Source organism: Enhydra lutris, unplaced genomic scaffold (assembly GCF_002288905.1).
Source record: "Enhydra lutris kenyoni isolate GAN:26980312 unplaced genomic scaffold, ASM228890v2 scaffoldscaffold34, whole genome shotgun sequence".
NCBI classification, from domain to species: Eukaryota; Metazoa; Chordata; class Mammalia; order Carnivora; family Mustelidae; genus Enhydra; species Enhydra lutris.
In genome coordinates, this window is record NW_019154118.1 from 13,863,918 (window position 1) to 13,872,629 (window position 8,712).

Below are 8,712 nucleotides of genomic sequence, written 5' to 3' on the forward strand. Positions count from 1 at the left end.
TGACACCGTGGTCAGAAAGCAAGGCCCTGTCCTCTTTTTCTAAGGGCCAGCCAGACCAGGGGCCAAACCAACTCTCCCTAGGTGTCTGCATTCCACGGGGAAGCCCAGGATGGACCCCCTGGGCTCTCCCCAGGGTGGAGGATGAGTGGGGGGTGGGGAGAAGAAGAGAGCCCTGTATGGTAAGATAAAGGTGCATAACAAAGCACGTGGTGTCTCCTTCAAGATGCAAAGCAACTGAGCTTATTCGAGCAGTCGTCCAAGCAAAATGCAATCTCTGGGACTTGCCCAAGAGCCTATGAACGGTCCATCCACCCCTTCCCTGCCATCCAGCTCTGTTGGCACCGACGGCCATCTGCTTAGGGGAGGCCTGGCACCAGGCTCTGGGAGTGCAGAGAACAGTCACTGGCTGCTGGCCAGTTGCCCCCCCAGAGAGGGTTCTAGAACGGCAGTTAGGGTAGAAAGGAGACTTGCTTTTCATTCTAAAGTGTTCTCTATGGTGCGTATGCATTTTCAGAGATTGGACTGCTGTTTCAATTAAGAAATCTACTTAATAATTTAAAAAACAATAAAGAATCCCAACTTTCTCAATGACTGGCTCAGAGATATGAGCATGCTACTTAAGCCCCTGAACGTGGGTCCCCTTGTTCTGTATAGTGAGGCTAAACACACCTCAGGTTCAAGTGCGCAGTGACTGCTGGGCCTGCCCGGGCCCCTCATCAGCGTCGGCTGTTCTGAGCTGACCCTGGAGCCTGGTCTGAGATCACACTCCCCTCCCAGCCACAGTCCAAGCCCAACTCTCAGCCCTCCTTTCCTCCCCCCCCACAGCTCCCACCCCCTCCCCAGGCTACCTGCAGCCTCAGTGCTCACCTCTGAGTACCCCCCACACACCTGAGCTCTGGTTCTTGGCTGGATCCCATGCCCTGGGCAAAAGGAGGGCCCTCTCTCTGAAGGAGAGACCCCGGGGTGGGAGGGCTGCCATGTTCAGCGGGTCTCTGAGGGGCTTAGGGATGCAGAGGACACCCTCTCCAGCCGCTATCTTGGGCTTTTGCATTTTTAACAAGCCACAGGAGAGCACAGCTCGAATTCAGCTTGCCGAAGTCCCATCACTTTTCCTCTGCCATGGCCCGGAGAGGTCCAGTCCTTCCCTTGTGGATGACATGAAGTCCAGGGGCACCCATAGTCTCAGAAGGACTGTGGGGGAGAACCTTGACCTCCTTAGCTAAGCAGGGAGCTGTCTCCACACTCCGCATCCCCCACCTAGGGACCATGGTGAAAGGAGCACAGAACATGACCATGGGAGCCCAGCTCCTTTCTCTCCAAGAAGGGGAGAGAAAGGCTGTGAGAATTGTTCCTCTACTGACGGGGCTGCCACCCGGATGGGGTCTGGACATAACTCCAATAATGCTGCCGCAGAACCTTCCAGAGCACCGTCTGCCCTGGAAAAGGAGGACGTCACAAGCAGCACACCTGTAAACGCATGACGCGCCACAGTTGCAAAGCAGCTTTCACAAGGCAGGGCAGCCTTCGTCACCAAATGAGAAAGAAGCGCTGGGAAGACAGAGGCGGAGAGCATCCCCGGGCCTGGACAGGTGAGCCGCATTCTTGGACAGCGCAAGCACATGCTGCTTAGGAAGGAAGACCTTCTAGCAGGGCACCAGGAAAAGCTAGAAGTGTCCAAAGGGCAGTGACTAACCAGCTTGGCAGAGGTACACTACCCAGAGACAGATAAGTATTGGGGTCAGATTCTAGAAGGCCTCAAATGCCAAGGTTAAGAAGCTGGGACTTTATCATGTAGGCAATAAAGAGCCACACTGAAAATTTCTGGGCAAGGGAGGGTGAATCCTGGAGCTGCGCTTGAAGGAGATCAATGAGACTGAGGTGTGCCAGATGGCCTGGAGGGCAGAGAGGCTGGGGAGTGGGCACTTAGCCACTGCAGGAGAGCCCGAGATTGTAGAAGAAGCCATGCCTAAAGGGAACAGACCCTGCACTGCTGAACATTAGGGCACTAGACTGGATTGCCCACAGACTGGAAAAGAAAGGTTCTAGGCTGACAAGTGTTGGGCCAGAGCACAGTCTTCATGGGTCTCCAAGGAAAGCAGAGCCCAAGGCAGCCCAAAGCCAGCCTCGGCAGGACACGGGACATCAAACATTCGGCAGGGCCTGGATGGGGCCCAACGGGGAGGGACTTTGTGGATGAGTGAACTGGGAGTCAGAAGGCCTGCATTCAAACCTGACTTTGCCACTGTTCCCTGTAGAACGGTATTATAGTCCAGTCTTCCAGCCTCTCTGGCTCTTAGTTTCCCATAAAACAGGCACAAGGCTGTTCAAAAATTGAAGAGGATAGGATGTGTCCAAAAATGTTTTCATAACCTGCAATCAGAAAGTCTGGAAGATTTTCTTCTAGATCAGTCTCTAGGGTTTGTTCGAGCTAATCTCCTCCACCTCCCCCCCCCCAACATTTTATTCCTTGTCTTTTGTCCTAGAATCTATGTCTGACTCCCCATCTCTCAGAATGATCGAACAGATGAATGATTTATCATTGTTTTCTATAAAACACCTAGGACAATGTTTTCCACCTAGTTGGAGCTCAATAAATGTACAATTAATTATTAAAAGTGAACCTATAGAGGATGTTTTAATCCTACTCATCATTCCCCTGCTCAGTGACTCATCTTAATATCAATGCTAGGACAAAAAAAAAAATGGCAGGTTGAGAGATCTCTCCCCTCTCCCATCTCCCTTCACATAATTCCTCCCAAAGGAAGGCCGCATAAGGCAGAGGTTAGCAGCACGAAGCTCTGTGTCTGCTTCAGACCGTTCCTTGAGTCGGGACTCGGTTTCTTACTAGCAGTGACGCTGGGCAAGTGAGTCATCGCCCCAAGCCTCAGTTTCCCCACCCACAAAATGGAGAAAATGTTAGCTCTTCCTAAGTTTGCTTTCAAAGATTCCCTGTGACCTTAGCAATGCGGCTGCAAACATATTGTGGCCTGCCTGCCCTGATACTGAGCTTACTGAGACGGCTACTGTGTTATTGTGACTATTGTTATTATTGCCCAGAGCCAAATCACTGTGATTGAGGGGGGGGGTTGTATTTGGGTACAGATTTCCCATTAGTGTGGATGATGGAGTGTGCTTTGTGACCGCCAATAGATCAAGCTTCTCATTGCTTTCAACTGGAGAAAACACATTTCAGGGAGCTCTGAAATGCCTCGACCCCCAAGCCAATCTAACAACCAGCTATCGAGTGGCATCTGGGGCTGGGGGCACTGAGTGGATCAGTCGCCGTTATGGTGCTAACCCAGCGTTAATGGTGCAAGTGAATTACAAACAAGGCCCACCGGCTGTGCTCAGCAACAAACCCGGCAGGAGGGTAATTGCCCAGAACTTGAGCACAGGGGGACACAGCAGGCGGGGAAGACATTAAACATGGGGAGGAACGACTTCCCAAGGTTTTCCTTTTCCACACAGACCCAAGGAGAAGCCAGCAGGCAAGGGGACAGGAAGCCAGCAGGCATCAGATGGGGAACGCTCCAGAACTGCAGAAGAAAGGTCTTCCAGCAGACCACAGCTGGTTGTCCAGAGCAGCGCCCTCCGCAGATCTGAGAGCAAGGGGAGAACATCTGGGTCAGCTCCACGCTGCCTGATATCCCTCCATGAGCTGGGATGACAAGAATGTCCAGCACGGCCAAGAGCACCACCCCACGGGAAGGCACCCTCCTTGATACCAAGCACCCCCCATCCCCATTGAGGAATCTGGGGTAGAATGATGAGCTCGCCCAAGCTGGCATAGGCCACGATGGCATGAAGACCATTCATCTCTTCATCCAGATCTTGGCGTGCATTTATTAGGCATTGGTGGCAAGTGAGGGAAAAGCGAATAGGACACAAGACACTCTTTCAAGGAGAGTCAGGCACAGACATCCGTCACTGGGCACAGGCTGGGCCGGGCAGTCACAGAGCCAAGATAAAAAGCAGTGCCACCCCTAGGCAGAGAGCTCTAGTGATGCCCAGGCACGGTCCAGGCAAGGACCATTAAGCTGGTCTTGAAGAACCCAGACACACACACAGACACACACACGCACGTGCACCCTTCATACAGACATACACCATGTACCGTGTGTGCACAGACACACACATGTAGCCAGGATTTCGGCATCTGAACAGGAGGCATGAAGCCCAAGGCTCTCATAGTCCCATCAAGATCTTAACATGCCCTGAAGCCAAAAAGAAAGGGACAAACTCCGGTACACAGTGGAAAGCAAGCCTTGTCTTTGACCATCTTCACGGTCTCTTGCAGGCCAGAAAAGTTGAGCCCTTCCTCTTTTCCCCCGCTCCTAGAAAGGCCTACCAAAGCCCTGAGAAGTGCCATTATAAGCAGGGACCTCCCTCTGGGCTTGGCCACCGGGGCAATCCTTCCTCTTCCTCCTCCTGAGAAATCAGACCATGACAAGGGGGAGGGACATTTCAGGACACCCATGAGGGGCCGGCAGGTGCATCAGCTCTGCAAGCCTAACTCCCAATGCCAGCCCCCTCATTTACTAGCTGGGATCAAGACATGGACCTCTCAGCCTGGGCAACCTCCCCTGTAGAACACTGATGATAACAGAACCTACCTCGTCAGGCTGTTGGCCATTTTAAATGAGAAATGCATATGAAGTGCCCAGTACAGTGCCTGGCACATAGTTGAGCCCCCAGTAAATACACCCCAGTAAATATATTCCAAATATAACTCACAATGGCCCCACATTCCTGCTACCTAGAAGCAAAGAGCTCTGCCGATCGGGGTCCACACATGTACTCCAGCAAAGGGCCTTTTCATTGGCACGATTTCCTTCATGCAATGAGGATTCACTGAGCACCCAGTGTGGGGAAGCATAAGGTCTTACACAAATGTCCTTGTCCTTGAAGCATTTATGAATCATAAGAAAAAGAAACCCACCTGTGTCCTGCAGAGCTATACATACACACACACGCACACACACACACAATCATACACACGTATATACGCATATGTGCATACATTTATGCATACACACAGAAACACGGAGCCCCTGGAAACTGCTCGTCTACACTGAAAGTACTAGTATCCACACTGTGTGACCTGATGATTATAAGAGTCTAGGCAGGAGGTGGCGCAGGAATGACTATACTATTTCTGGAAGAGGAAACTGAGGCTCAGAGAAAATAAATGTCTTGCCCAAAATCCAGGGAAGGGCATCCCGGGGACTGACGTTCCTGGGCACCCACTCTGCGCCCTGTGCATACGGGTGACTTTGCCCCTTCCATGTGCTCCCACCATCCGGTCCCACAAAAACCCTCTGAGGCCCTAGTCAGAACCCTCCTGTGAAGATGAGGAAACAGAAACTCAGCAAGGGTAGGTAATTCTCCAAGGATCACAAAGCTAATAAGCAACAGGCCAGGATGCAAACAGTTTGTCTGACTCAGACCCGCCAGCTTCTCCCAGGGGGCAGGGGAAGATTTAGTACATGGCACAGTTCTGATTAATTGTCGCCTCTCTGGCTGCAGGCCCAGCAGCCCGGGCTCTGACCTCCCACAAAGCCTGGTGACAGGCCTACTGTGCACCAGGGAGTGCACTGTGAAGGGCAAAACCAAGTCCCCGGGGTTCCTCGCACACTCCCTGCACGATCCCACCCGGGGGGGCCTTTGCATGGGTTCTTCCCTTTGCCTGGAACATTCTTCCACCAGAAGACTGGCTCATGCTTTCACCTTCTTCCAGGCCTTGACTCAAATCTCAGTCTCCAGACGTCTTTATCCTCCCTGTTCTACTTTTCCTTTCTTCCCGTAACACTGACCACCTCCTAGTTTATTGTATAATTTTCTGACTTTTTTATGTTTCTTATTTATATAGGTTGCCCCAACACACGCTTTCTAAAATGTAAGCTCCCTATGAATTTGGTCTCCTTTGTTCCTCGGGCCTCCGAAGCAGCTAGAGTAATGCATGTCATACAGCAGGCGCTCAATAAAGGTGCAGAACTAATACGAGAAACCTCTCGTACACGGCTATCAACGTTACACAGGCAGAGCACTGAGGAGGCTGTGCATATTCTGGGGAGGGGGCTGAGGCTCCCAGGAGCTTCCCAATTCTGCTGGGGGTAGGGCAGCCTCAGGAGCTCGGAGATCAGAGGATGGCCTATTGATTAGGTGACGATTCAGCACAAAGACGGCATTAGAAGCTTCCTATTTACAAAGTTCTGACAGCCAACAAGATGAAGTAAGAAGGGCATCAGAGAATTTCAAGGCGTTCTTGTCTAGGATACAAGGAGAACCCAAGGCCACGTCAGAGCCCAGCTGAAGCCTGGAAGCCAGGCTCTGCTTATCAGCACATCCTGAAGGGACAGCAACATGGCGAAGGGACAGGGGGACGGTGGATCTTCACAGCCTGGGAAGTTGAGAGTCGGGGAAAACCCAACTCCTGGGGAAGACAGATCCCAGAATCTCCATGTAGCAAGGGACCTTGGAAATCACACAGCACAGGCTCCTTGGCTTACAGATAGAAAAATGAGGCTCAGAGAGGGAAAATGACTTCATCGAGGTCAAGAATTGGTGCCAGAGCAGGTTCTAAAACCCGACTCTCCTGACTGCTTGGTCAATGCCCTTTTCATGTAGTACTCGCTCACTAAAACATTTTGGGTTTTTTTTTAATTTATTTGTTTTACTATCTTACACAAACCAGCGCTGTACTGGATGTTGGGGACACAAGACACTATGCCGAACGGATAAACACACAGGCAGCCATCAGATTCATATACAAGGTGCACAGTGTTATCCCGGAGGAAGTGTGGGCTGGTTGCCATGGGAACACTGGGGGGGGGGTCCCCATGCCACAGTCGGGGCATCAGGAGGAATCCTCAGAAGCAAGAATGTTGAAGCCAGAGTCGGAGTCGGCCAGAGGGAAGGGGAGTGGCGGGAGGAGGAAACAGCACCTACGGACATGGCCAGAAGGGGAGAGGAAATGGGGATCTTTAGGAATCTGAAAGCAGTGAGAAATGATGCCCAGAGGCACACGGGACCCGGTCATCCAAGGCTTTGGCAGCCAAGCTAAGAGATTTGAATGTTATCCTAAGGGTAATGTGAGCCATTGAAGGGTTGTAAGTAAACGGGTGACATTATCAGAATTACTTATAGGAAGATCACTCTGGCTGAACCTAAACAGTTTTAGAGGGTTCCGGCTGGGGTCTGGATGGGTGTCCTGGCGAGAGTTAAGGATGACATAGAGGCAGTGCAGGAAGAGGCATGTTTGCATCTAGACCTCTTTAGAGGGTAGAGCTGGATCATGAAGAAACCAGAAGGAAGAAGGACTTCCTGCCTTCTAGAATGAGCAACTGTGTGGACATTGGTTCCACCAGAGGAGAGATGGGGGTGAGGGGGGCAGGTGGGGGCAGGGGCAGGGGATGGAATGACACCCCATCCCAGAAGAACAGAGGAACCAACAATCAGGAGGAAGGGACAACGAACCTTGAGATGCCAAGACCACCGGTGGTATGCATGTCCAGCAAGAGAGTAAACAGCAGGCCCTTGAAATCCTCCCATACAGAGCTCAGACCGTTTGGGGCTAAGCTCCAAGGTCACCTTTCCAGCTGTCTGTGGTGCTCCCAAGTCAGCAGAGCCTTTGGACAGCCTGTGACTTCTTCCCCAGGGGCTGAACCTCTACTCTTCCAAGGTCAAGGGGCCAGCTTGGAGAAGGAGAATGTTCAGAAAGGCACAGAAAGTTATTTCTCACTCCTGAAAAAAGGCCCCTGCTTATCATGCCACTTTAGAAGACACAACTGAGAGACAGCAGAGCATGGCAATGAAGAATGCAGACGCTGGGGACAAATTCCAACTCCACCCGCTAGCTGTGTGATCTCGTGCAGGTTACTTAACTTCTCTGTGCCTTGTTGCCCTCATTAGGAATATGGGGTTAAAAAAATATGTGCCTTCTCACAGAGCTGTGAAGGTTAAGCGAATTAACATTTGTTAAAGAGCTTAGAAGAGGGTCTGGCAGACAGTAAGCACCGCATACTTGTTAAATTAATAAAAATATATGCATAACATGGGGATTTAGATGCCGTCGCCGGGAACAAGATAATTGGGAGTAGGGGAGGTGAGGTTCTGCAGGCCAAGGGGACCCAGGAGAAAGAAGGAGCATTCTGCAGTGTGGGCTTTAAGCACTCTGGCACTCCTCATTAGGGAAAATACTGGGCTGAGCCGAATGAATAGATTAAACCAGCTTTAGCCTCAGATCACTCCGAGAAATAATTATTCTGGGTGTGGATCTTCTTTAAGAAGTAATGTTTCCTGCAGAAACACAGCAAAGACACCCCAAATAGCTTTGATGTGTGTGGAGTTTGACCAGCTTTCATGATATTGCAGGAGGTGGGGTAGTCCTGTCCTACGTGTATCGGGCTCTCTCTCTAAAACACTGAAATTCACAGCACATTTGCTATGCAGCTCAGCAAAAGGTGTATGAATAAAGACGAGCCTGCTTGCTCAACACTGCTCAGCCAGCAAGCCTGAGAGGTACTCACTCTGGCTGTGGAGAGGGGAGGAAAGCCCATCCCAGGAGGGCATCCTGACATTGTATTCCTACAGGCTGGTGTTCCTGCTTCGACTTTGTCACTTGCTAGTGAAAACAATACAGCCCCAACACGAGGTCACTGGCTTCCCCCGAGATCGCAGGTCCCCACGCCTCGCTTCTGGAAAGGAAAGGAA